Raw genomic sequence first — 13,045 nt, forward strand, 5'->3', positions numbered from 1 at the left:
AGTCCCAGATGACTAGAGGCTTGCCAGCGTGACGCCCACTTACAAGAAGGGTCGGAGGGAGGATCCGGGGAACTACAGACCTGTCGGCTTGACCTCGGTACCAGGGAAGATTATGGAATGGTTCATCTTGAGTGCGCTCACATGGCATGTGCAGGACAACCAGGCACAGTCAGCCTGGGTTCATGAAAGGCAGATCTTGCATGACCAACTTGATCTCCTTCTATGACCAGGTGACCCGCCTAGTGGATGAGGGAAGGGCTGTGGATGTTGTCTACCTGGACTTCAGCAAGGCCTTTGACACTGTCTCTCATGGCATACTCCTTGAGAAGCTGGCAGCTCATGACTTAGACAAGCGTACTCTTCGCTGGGTAAAAAACTGGCTGGATGGCCAGGTCTGAAGAGTTGTGGTAAATGGAGTTAAATCCAGTTGGCAGCGGGTCACAAGTGGTGTTTCCCAGGGCTCAGTTTTGGGGCCGGTTCTGTTTAATATGTTTATTAATGATCTGGATGAGGGGATCGAGTGCACCCTCAGCAAGTTCGCAGATGACACCAAGTTGGGAGGCAGGGTTGATCTGCTCGAGGGTAGGGAGGCTCTACAGAGGGATCTGGACAGGCTGGATCAATGGGCCGAGGCCAATTGTATGAGGTTCAACAAGGCCAAGTGCCGGGTCCTGCACTTGGGTCACAACAACCCCATGCAGCGCTACAGGCTTGGGGAAGAGTGGCTGGGAAGCTGCCTGGCAGAGAAAGACCTGGGGGTGCTGGTTGGCAGCCAGCTGAGTATGAGCCAGCAGTGTGCCCAGGTGGCCAAGAAGGCCAACGGCATCCTGGCCTGTATCAGAAATAGTGTGGCCAGCAGGAGCAGGGAAGTGACTGTTCCCCTGTATCGGCACTGGTGAGGCCGCACCTCGAGTACTGTGTTCGGTTTTGGGCCCCTCACTACAGGAAAGACATGGAGGTGCTGGAGCGTGTCCAGAGAAGGTCAACAAAGCTGGTGAGGGGCCTGGAGCACAAGTCTTATGAGGAGCGGCTGAGGGATCTGGGGCTGTTCAGTCTGGAGAAGAGGAGGCTGAGGGGAGACCTTATCGCTCTCTACAACTACCTGAAAGGGGGTTGTAGTGAGGTTGGTGCTGGTCTCTTCTGTCAGGTGGCTGGAGATAGGACGAGAGGAAATGGCCTCAAGTTGCGGCAAGGGAGATTTAGGTTAGATATTAGGAAAAATTTCTTTGCTGAAAGGGTTGTTGGGCATTGGAACAGGCTGCCCAGGGAAGTGGTTGAGTCACCATCCCTGGAGGTATTCAAAAAGCGTGTAGACAAGGCACTTCAGGACATGGTTTAGTGGGCATGGTTGATGGTTGGACTCGATGATCTTAAAGGTCTTTTCCAACCTAAAAGATTCTATGATTCTATATGCTGTTCATGCAGCTTTAGAGATTCTACTATTTCTCTATATGTATTTCATTTGACATCCAGTAGCAGCAGTAAGAGTTTGCAGACTGTACTGGGTTTGTGTGTCAAGGTTTTGGTAGTGGGGGAGGGGGTTACAGGGGTGGCTTCTGTGAGAAGCTGCTGGAAGCTTCCCCTGTATCTGACAGAGCCAATGCCAGCCGGCTCTAAGACAGACCTGCCGCCGGCCAAGGCCAAGCCAATCAGTGATAGTGGTAGCGCCTCTGCGATAACATTTAAGAAGGAAAAAAAAGTTGCTGGGACAGACAGATACTGCAGCCGGAGGGAGGAGTGAGAACATGTGAGAGAAACAACCCTGCAGACCCCCAGGTCAGTGAAGAAGGAGGGGGAGGAGATGCACCAGGCGCCGGAGCAGAGATTCCCCTGCAGCCCGTGGGGAAGACCACGGTGAGGCAGGCTGTCCCCCTGCAGCCCACGGAGGTCCACAGTGGAGCAGATATCCACCTGCAGCCCGGGGAGGACCCCACGCCGGAGCAGGGGGATGCCCGAAGGAGGCTGTGACCCTGTGGGAAGCCCGCGCTGGAGCAGGCTCTGGGCAGGACCTGGGGCCCCGTGGAGGGAGGAGCCCACGCTGGAGCAGGTTTTCTGGCAGGACTTGTGACCCCACAGGGGACCCACGCCAGACCAGTGTGCTCCTGAAGGACTGCACGCCGTGGAAGGGACCCACGCTGGAGCAGTTTGTGAAGAACTGCAGCCCATGGGAAGGACCCACGCTGGAGAAGTTCATGGAGGACTGTCTTCCGTGGGAGGGACCCCACGCTGGAGCAGGGGAAGAGTGAGAGGAGTCCTGCCCCTGAGGAGGAAGGAGCGGCAGAGACAATGTGTGATGAACTGACCGTAACCCCTATTCCCCGTCCCCCTGCGCCGCCTCAGCGGGGGTAGCTTGAGAATCTGGCAGTGAAGCTGTGCCAGGAAGAAGGGAGGGGTGGGGGGAAGGTGTGTTAAGATTTGGTTTTATGTCTCATTCTTATCCTACTGTGGTTTGATTGGTAATAAATTAAATTAATTTTCCCCAAGCTGAGTCTGTTTTGCCCGTGGCAGTAATTGGTGAGTGATCTCTCTCTGTCCTTATCTCGACCCACGAGCCCTTTGTTATATTTCCTCTCCCCTGTCCAGATGAGGAGGGGGGGAGTGATAGAGCAGCTTTGGCGGGCACTGGCCTCCAGCCAGGGTCAACCCCCCCCACAGACTTGTGGAGATCTTGCCTAAATATAGGCTACCTTGAATTCTTTGTTTTCCAGAAAGAATTTCTCTACCCAACACTAGAGTAGTTGATAGGAGACCAGTGAGCTCAGTTGTCAGTTAGGACAGACGCTAGACTCACTGCTTGTCACACAGTGCCTGTCTGGCTTGTGGCATATCTGCCTATTCAGTAATGTTAACTAATGAACCTGAAGGTTTTTTGTTCTAGTATCACTCCAAAATTACTCATTGCACAGGCTTTTTTTCCTCATAATAGCAGAAATTCTTCTGAAATTGGGGACACTCATCTGTAACTGTTTTCAGTCCTGAAGAGGTGGATTGCACAAGAATAATTTGATTATTGGCCTTTGGCACAGAACTGTTGTGCTGTGGTTTAACCCCAGCCAGCAACTAAGTACCATGCAGCTGCTTGCTCACTCCCCCCTGCCCCCCCAGTGGGATGGGGGAGAGAATTGGGGCGGGGGGGGAAGTAAAACTCGTGGGTTCAGATAAAGATAGTTTAATAGGACAGAAAAGGAAGGGAAAATAATAATAGAATATCCATAACAAGTGATGCACAAAACAATTGCTCACCACCCGCTGACCGATGCCCAGCCAATCCCTGAGCCACGGTGCCCCCTGGCCAACTCCTCCCGGTTTATATACTGGGCGTGTCGTAATATGGTATGGAATACCCCTTTGGCTGGTTTGGGTCAGCTGTCCTGGCTGTGTCCCTTCCCAGTTTCTTTGTGCCCCTCCAGCCTCTGCTGGCAGGGCAGTATGAGAAGCTGAAAAGTCCTTGATGTAGTATAAACACTGCTTAGCAACAACTGAAAACATCAGTGTGTTATCAACATTCTTCTCATCCTAAATCCAAAACACAGCACTGTACCAGCTACTAAGAAGAAAATTAACTTTATTCCAGCTGAAACCAGGACATGTTGGAATCACTTCAGCACTAATTTAGTAGAGCATTAGGATGAGCAATTCACTGGTTTCTTTTGAGGTACATGTGATCACCAGTCTGTGCTTTATGAAGTCTACTTGCCTCTGGAGTTATAGTTTGAATGTAAAAACATAGTCCTTTACTTTCCATACAGAAAAAAATCCTGAAGCTAATTTTTTTACTATGTTCTTTAAATAAAGAGTACACCTTCTGGTTGCAACTAAGCTTTTGTTTGATGAAAAATGCACAAGCTGTTCTTTCTCTCCTGTGCCATTCTCACTTTCACCATCCTTCTTATACTATTGTTGATTTTTATGCCAAGAAGCAGCACAATATTGTTATGCCAGATACGTGGCTCAAGGTTCTGAGAGCCGAAAGACACAACTGCAATGTGGATAGACTCATTCAGGTAGTGCAAGAACACTGTTAATATTATGCAAAGTCTTCTGGCGGATTCTAAGACACTTAGTACATAAGGAATGCTAATTTTTGTTGTGTTCTTTGTCTTGGTTGCTTCTCTATATATTCAGTAGCCATAGAATAAAATAGCAGACACTCTTAGCTGACTTTTCTATGCTCACTAAAAATAGCTATCAAAAAACTGCATACAGTTTGCATATTTTTCTCAGTGGGTAATAATTAGATGTAAATGGGGAGGAAGTAGCATTGGTTTCTCAGACTAATCTTTTAATGCTCTGGTCAAAAGTTTCATTGTAACTTACTGTGGCTGTTAAGCTCTGTTATTTTAATTATTTAAAACCACAGGATTAGCTACTAGTCAGTTGAAAAAAATAAGTAAAATCAAAAACATGATTACAGTTTTAAAAGCACTTGTTTTTGTAAAGCGAGGTTAGAAATACTTGCCATTAAATGTTCACAAAAACTGTCAGTACAAATAATTGTTCAGCTGTTTTGACTTTTTTTGTATATAAAATTGAAATAAATATTTTTTTACATTTAAAACTGTCTTTTTTTATTATAGTAATTAATAAGGTGTATATTTTAAATTACAGAGCTGCCACCATATTATTAGAAACAAAGAGTTGTGATCCTGAGAGGGGAGATTGATTATGTTGGGACTAATTTTGTTTCTTTTGAATTTAGAGGAAGTTTGGGGATCGGATTATTGGAAAGTTCCAGTACTTAAAGTATTTTGGAAAGTTTATTAACAGAACGATTCCTTAGTAGGATTTTTACCATTAAAAAACCCCCATCAGTTTAGGTTTCAGAGCACTGATGATGGTAGATGTAAGTGGCAGATGAATTCCTAACATATGCTCTGTTGCACTTTGTCTCTTCAGGGACAAAAGTTAAGGGCAATCTATATAGATGAGTATTCCATGTTGCGTATTTTCTGACACTGTTTAGTGCCTGCCTAACTCTACATAAGGTAAGGACTCTTTAAGAAAAAGCAGTTTTATATAAAATATTTTAGCATCTGAAGTTTGATTCCTTTGTTGCAGTAGCTGCGATTTCTTGTGAATTTTCATACTTCCTCTAAACTGTGTGATCAGGTACCATGTAAGAAATTCCACCTTCTTAATTAATCCTAATCAGCAGACTTGTTAATAGGCACATTCTTGAAATTTAATGGTTGAATGACCTAACATTACTGCTAATAGGGGTTTCTCGCAGTCCAGAAGTAAGATGTGGTGAAAGAACAGTGTGTTTAACTATTAAAATTCTTTTCCCTCTTCTGTCTTGTCTTGAAACACAAGCAAAATATGTCTTCTTGTGTATGTATGCTTCTTTCCTGGCAGTACCATTTCTCCTAAGGGGGGAAAAATGCCCTTTAAAATACTTAGAAAACTATTCATACATGTTCCACACCACAGCAGGACAGATTGTGCTAGGTGAGTGTAGGGGGAAATACTGTTCTCAATACAGGCTGTAAGCGAGATCAAACCATGTCCTGCCCCCCTTAAATTGACATTTTGGTGCCAGGGGAAGCATTTTGGGGAGAGCATCTCAATTCTGCTGTACCAGCCTCTTCTCAGTGAAGTCATTCTGCCTGAAGCTTTGTTTTCCATGGCTACCTTTCAAACAAGGTTTGCTTGCTTGTTTGGTGAAAATCAAAACCGGAATTTTCATGGTCCACTTTTTAAAAAGTTTGACTAATGCCACCTTGTTTATTTTCACATATCCCTTAAGCATCACTCCAAGAACTCCACTAGTATAAAGGGTGTAGTAGACAACAGTGAAGGGACTGGCCACTTGAGAACAAGTTTTGCCTTTGGGCTTTTGGTTTGGTTTTATTTGAAAGTGAAAGGGAGAATTTAACTCGTACTGTTAGATACAGTTTGGTCGTATCACATACACGCAGATGAGGAGAAAAGAGCCTAAATACTGGTCCATTAAATTAGTGATATATATAAAAGTCCACGGAATGATGATGCGTCTGGGGAGAGAAGGAAATTCTTCACTAAAACGGACCTTGCTAGGAGACTATTTTGATCGAGCTGAAGAAGGTCCCAGTTTTGATAGCTCTTATGCTAAAAAAGAGGAAAGAGAGTATACCAGATAGAGGTAAAGTCTTGTATCAGCAGTCTTTATGGCAGACATCTTAGTTTTTATTTATATATTTTAAGGAGCTTAATTGCTGATGATAGAGCAAAGCAGCTGTGAGCATAGCTAGTCCAAGATAGTTATTCTGAACAAATGAAGGCAAAATGACTTGCTTCTCCTATGTAATAATTACGATTGGAAATGCCTGTGGGACAAAAGTAACTTTCTTTTGTTACCCATTGCTCTCCTTAATTATGATACCCATATATGCTAAGTGTATATACTGCTAAATATAAGAATAAAGAACTGTTGAACTGTTAAACCTCCTGCTTGTATGTAGACCATGGAACTTCACAGGTGTACAATGTCTGAGGACTGCACAGCAAATCGGAGGGAAACTTCAATGAACGGCTTGAAAAATAGTTTAGGTACAGCTGCCTTTTCTGTTGTTGTGATGTGATGGGAATGGCTGTTGCAGTTCATTTTCACTTCTGATTCTGTGACTGGTGAATTGTAACAATTTTTGTTTAGCACTGAATGACATAAGTGTGAATCACACTTCAACAAAACAGCTGGCTAACAGATACTCATGTTTATGTACTGTGGCTTGAGAGAGTGCACAGGCATGAAGGACAGAATCATTTTCTGGTTTTATTATAAGCTACTAATTGTTTCCTATGTACAAAAAAAATAATAGAATTGGTAATTTCTGATTTGTTACCAGATTTCAGAGGGCAAGGAAGTATTAACAGTTCTCAGCTTTCAGTTGTAGAACTGTTTCTAAAGGAATACCATGCTTTCTAAAGGGTCTAAGTCTTATCATAAATACTGATATCCATTTACTCTTTCAGGATCTGTGAAAACTGGAGACAGACAGTTTGCCATAGAAATTTAATATGGTTTGGGTATTTTTGTTTATATGACGTGCTCAGAATGGTAAAGCAATTGGGTTAGTAAAAGAGAAGATCGAGTATACATATGATAGCAGTCTTCTGCTGCATGAGAACAGCGCGAAGTTCATCTCTTTTGTCCATTGACAAGAAGAAATTGGCCTAATTTGCAGCAAAATGGATGTAAGCAAAGGATTTCTAAATATGTAGATAGTGAACTTTTCTAATAGGCTAGCGATATTCCAGAATTTCCTTCTGTAGTCTTTTTGGAGCAGGTTAAACACATGTCTTCAAAGGGCTATTGAGCAGGTACACAGTAAATGTTCTTGCCTTAGTGGAGAACGTTGGATTAGGTTAGGTCCTTCACCAAATTATTCCTTATAGGGAAGAACTATTGGTGGTTGGGCCACTTCTGTGAATCCATGTTTTCCTTACCCATGTAACAAGTTAAGGAACGGCTCCTAAATCTGTACAACATTAATGAGTATGGAATGACCTGTTTGCTGACTTATTTTAAAATAATATGTTTTAAACTAGGTATATATGTACGCAGTTCTGCATCTGAGAAGGCTATTCTGTAGTCTTTTGCCCAGTTAACAGGTGTATCATGTTCTTAAAGAGCTAAAGTCAGCCATAACATTAATAACGTAACTCAACTGGTTTTGGTAAGATTTTTCATTTACATTAGTACAAAATGAATTCAGCAACTTCTGATAAAAGCTTTAAAATATCTGGTGTGCAAGGGTCAAACCTCCCACTATGATTTTGTCTGGCATTTTGAAAAAAAATAGAGCTTAGGTCAGAGTGGCCTTGATTCTGGAAAGCTTTGCTGTTCAGAACAGCACTTAAGTATATGCTTATGTAAACACATATGTTTTCCTGTACGGGGGGGCCAGGGATGTTACAGGTGTGTGTCTACTGCAGCGTGTCTGTTGCAGGAATCCAGATAATCGTTTTGCTGCTGTTCAGAGCTGAGGCTTCTGATCGTATTAAAAATACATCTGTTCCTTTTTCACTGCTACATGTATCTACAGACCTGAAATCCAGAATGAGCAGTTAGCTTATAAAAATGTATTTTTGAATTGGATTATGTAAGTGAAATGAGTAGGACAGAGGGTAAACGATCAGGGATGCATTTCACTTGGAAGGCACTGTAGTGATAAAACACTTTAGGCAGGATGCTTAAATTTTCAGTTTCCGCACATCATCATCAGGAAGCTTACGTTATATATGCAGAGATACAACCTATCTATCTATGTCTACAAGTTCTATAATATTGGTACCATGTAGTGCATGTATTTAACTCTTTATGTGCATATTAAATGTTTAAGCACAATAAAATTTAAACATTTGGAAATACTAATTTGCTTTAGCATTTTTAAAATACAGTATGCAAAATCTAACCTACTACAGTTGCAACTGCCTCAGACTAGCCATTTCTAATACAGATTTCTTCAATTCCCATCAGAATTAATTGTTTTCTGCCTCTGAGAAAGTTTAATCTCCACTCAAACGAGAACACCTCTGTCTTCATCATGCTAAATTGTGTGAGAAGGAGCATCTGTTTACAATAGGAGTGGTATTTGTAATCACTGCATGGAAGACTATAAATTCTGAAAAAGACCTTGCTTTTCTCTGTACTGAAACTTTGTTTTGCCAAGCTGAACGTGATGTCAGTTTGGGGCTTGAGTGCTTCATTCCAAATCTTTCTATAAACCACGCGGGGGTAATGAATGCACAGTGGTTGTTCATTAGTGTGGTACCTTGCTACATATGTTTGTTTAGAAATTGGCTAGAATTTTGTCTCAGTGTTTTGCATTTCTGCTTCACTGAATCAGTGGAAAACATTAAAATATGTGGACTTTCAAACACTGTGGAGCTTCAGGCCTGTCATCTTTTGAGAAGCAGTTGAGCACTGTGTGGTCAAGCACAAGGTGAGATTTGCTATGAAGTGTTAGATGCTGAAGGCTGTCTACATTGTATTGAGGAACGATGTTTGTTTAATATGTTCATTCTAGAATGATAAATGTGGAGTTGTTTTTTGCTTTACGTTTATGAAGTATCACTTCTAATTGAACTTCCAGTACCCGCTGGAACTTCTGGATGAAGTGACTAGAAAAGGAGAAAAGCTGTGAAGTATGAATGTGGAACAGTATCTGTTTGAATGCTCATGTTGGTTTTTCTTCCACCTGGCTGGCTAATTTTCCAGCTGGTTAAGGCGGGCAGAATTTCAACGGCTGTTTTTGTTGTTTGGTTGGTTTAAAATGCTGATTTCTGAAATAGGATCCAGTCATGAAATAGATCCCCATTTTGATGAAGCAATTGCTTCACCTGCTGGAAAGTTTTTGCCAGAGTTGTCAGAAATTTATCATTTCGGAGTGCAGGCAGATCAGCTCTGTCCTTGCCTGACTGCTCCTCTTCACAGCTGGCTTTGGAGCAATCCTTTTTCTTGCAAACAACTGTTCCCCATTATACCTCTTCCTGATGAGGTCCTGAATGTTTTTTTTCTTTCTTGCCCAGACAGTTCTAATACATGTAAAGCATTAGAACAGAAGTTCTCATATTCATAGCCTTTTTCTATGTATGGCATAATTGAATTCAATTAAGTTATTTAAGGATTGCTTGTAAAACCTGAAAAGGCCAGGCTTCAGCCTGGGATGTCAGTGTAAAGTGGTGTTATTTACAGTGGTCCATGTGGAACAACAGAAACTTTGTTCCCCAGATGGAAATGGTTTATTTCCTGAATTTGGATCATGGTCATACTTAAAAGAATTGATGAGGGCTGATGTTGTGATCTTGCATGCTGGGCTAGAGAGCCTGCAGTACCATTGTAGACTGGCAATCTTCAGCTGTGTACCCGGAGCAGAAGGCATCATGCAGATCAAATTTAGTTCTTCCTCAGTAGTGAGCTTTAAAACTTTAGGGGGATCTTTTTCAAACAAGTAAACAACAACTTGGGTTTTTGGGTAAAAGGTTTGTTTAATCTGCCTTAACACAGGCAAAACCCATATGGACTATAAGAATTCTACGGTTTTTGACTGTTTTGATACTTTTTTTGTTTGTTTTTCTGGTGTTTATGAACCAACCACAGTAGGAAAGAGTTGTTTGGTTAGGAGTTTACCCTGGAAAAATTCCTGGAACAGTTTTGCTTAAACTTGTTGCACATAATAATGTAATTCTGGGAGTGAGTCTTTAAGCAGTTTTCTGATCTGAGAAATCCAAGGTCAGGAGGAGGCAGAGGTGCTCCATGGCAGAACAGGCACACCCCTGAAGGGACTGGAGCCCTTGGAGGACCCATGCCAGAGCAGATGCTCCCTCAAAAGGACTGCAGCCCATGGAGGACCAATGTCAGAGCACGGGGAAAGACTGAGAAGGAAGGTGCAGCACAGAGAAACCACTTTGTACCTGGAACCCAGTCGTGTCCCACCCCCCCCCCCCCCGCCCCAAGCTTCGCACCACCTCTTGCCTCATTGAAGGGACCAAGCGTAACCTGCAGCAATAACAAGGAGGCAGAGAGGAGTCTGGAGTAAAGCCGAGCCTGGGAAATTGGGAGGAAAGGTATTTTAAGGCTTGTCAACTTGTTTCCCAAAACCTGAATCAGTAATTAAATATTTATGCTAAGTTAAATTCCGTGAGTTGAGTCTGTTTAGCCCACAACAGTACTTGGTAAGTGATTTCCCTGTCTATATTTTGACCTATGAGTTTTCTTGCTCTTTTTCCTCCTGTTTTCTCTCCTGTCCTGCTTGGGCTGTCCTGCTCCCCTGCAACATCCTGTCCTGTCCAGGGGAGGCAGCTGGGTAGGTGCTTGGCTGCCAGCCAGGGCCAACCCACCACGGGAGTTCCAGCAGCTCCCGGGCACGGGATGTTGCTGATATGATGGCATGTGACAAGCTGGGGACTTGGAGCAGCAGGTCTGGCCCACGGCAGGTGCACTTGCAGGAAGTTGCCAGTTTGGGTCTGCTTGCAGGCCCCAGCTAAACCCCTTCTCTGTTTGGCATTTAGGCGTCTTTTCTGTTATCTCATTCAGATACCTGTTTTTATTTAGCACGTGAATTGTGGACTTCAAATCCAGAAATTCTACTGTACACAAATGAATTTAAAGTATGCTTTAAAAATACCATTTTTACAATACAGCACCACTGTGATAAAATGAGTGATACCTGTTTTCAGTTTTGCTTTACTCTCTCCCTTTTGACATGCTCTGTATACACCAAAAGATGAAATTCAGTTCAAAAGACATTCTCAGTATTAGGCCTGTGCATCTCTTTCCTCGTCTTATAAAAAACAGCAGATGAAGCAAAAATGGCCACATTTCTTAACAGCAGATCAGGGCTCAGGCTTTGCAGTATTTTTCTTCCACTAGTTATCTTCCAGAAATCCTGATGCAGAGGGATGTGAAGGAGAGAGAATAATCTGACAACCGCCCTGAGGATTTGCCATGAGTTAGAGCCAGGCATCTTCCCTGCTTCCTAGCCATATAGGTGCCATGGTTTGCTAGGGCGACGGGCGAACAAGTCTCATTGTAAGTCAGAGGTTCTGAATTTAATTCCAGGGTGGTTCACCCCAAATGGCTCTAATTCCAGTGACCTCCGAGTGTAGCCAGCATAATCTTCTGTGTTGCTATTAATACCCTGCTTGCTGTTTAGGATAAAATTCACTTCTTTACTGGGCCTACACAAGATCCAAAGCTCTTGAACGCAACAGTAAGGGTAATTTGGACTATAGGACTAGCACAAGGCCATTGCCTTTAGGAGTGGTTTTACTCATGAACAGTTTCAGCTGTTCCTTTTCACACATAACTTCATAATTAGGTCCCCTATGAATAATTTACCTATTATTTTTCTGCTTATAGTCACTGGACAAATGATTGCAGAATTAAAGCATATGCTGCTTTATACTTTGGTCTGTCTTATTTGCTTTGTAATATTAACCAATTTATCTGCAATTTCATTTTGAATTAGTACAATATTTCTGACAAATGCCTTATGGAGTCAGCTAAGCATGAAACGGGAATTTACACACCTATTGCATATTTAACCTAGTGGTAGCTTAAAAATACATCTATATAATATGTTCTTATAGAACATAGTAAAATCTAACTGGCACAGGTGCAAAAACTCCGCATCAAAGTAACAAAAACATGACTGGTTTACATGGTGTTTTTAAATCAAAAGAGCAAGACGGCAGAATGCCATGAAATGGCTTATTTAGATGATTGGGTCTTTTTTTTGATGATTCTCTTGGATATTTTCAAGATTCTTTTGTGTACTTGTTCAAGTTTGGACACAGATCCAATTCCAAAATCCCGTTTTATTCCATCTTACTTGTCTTCAATTTGCCTTATTATGACAAAGTTTGTGATAGCGTAGTGTATGAAGTTTTCTTTATTGATTACTTAAGTGCAGTTAGTACCAAAATATTTCCAGCAAAGCGACTGCCCTTCTCCAGAGAGTTTCTAACCCGAAAAGAGGCTGCAAATGAGTAATGGAGGAGCTGGTGAGTACTGTCAGGAAAAGCTCATAAATGAGACCTTAATGTGGAATTATCTAAATCCATTGAGGAAACGGGGACATCACATGAAGAAGTGGGGTATTTGTCTGCTACTGTGAACATAAGCTGAAGCTACTAGCCCATTGTGGTTTTAGCTGTGGCGTTTTTGGTAATGCCGTTTGCACACCATAAAGAATAGGTGACTAAGGCACGGTGCTCCTGTCCACATGCTGCTTTCTTCTCGCAGGAGTAAGCTCCAAAGCTACTCAGCACGTTGCAGAGTTGAGACATTGGTTTTTACTTCAAACTGCAAAGCCAGTCTCGCTTGTGTGTGGGATGCTGTCTGTAGCAGGAGGGGATTAAATTCTTTCATACAGTTCAACAGGAGGGATTAGTCCCTCCTCAAAAGACTGTGTGGCGTGCCAGATCTCAAGGATGTAGCTGGGATCGCTGAAGAGTGAACCAAGAGGTGTGCCCTGTCCCAGTGGGCCACTAGGACCAAAAAGGAAATGCCCCGAGACAGATGGGGACTGGGATGTGCCCCAAGAGGGCTCTTGACCCTTTC

The sequence above is a fragment of the Harpia harpyja genome, chromosome 12 (assembly GCF_026419915.1).
Source record: "Harpia harpyja isolate bHarHar1 chromosome 12, bHarHar1 primary haplotype, whole genome shotgun sequence".
In the NCBI taxonomy this organism is placed as follows: Eukaryota; Metazoa; Chordata; class Aves; order Accipitriformes; family Accipitridae; genus Harpia; species Harpia harpyja.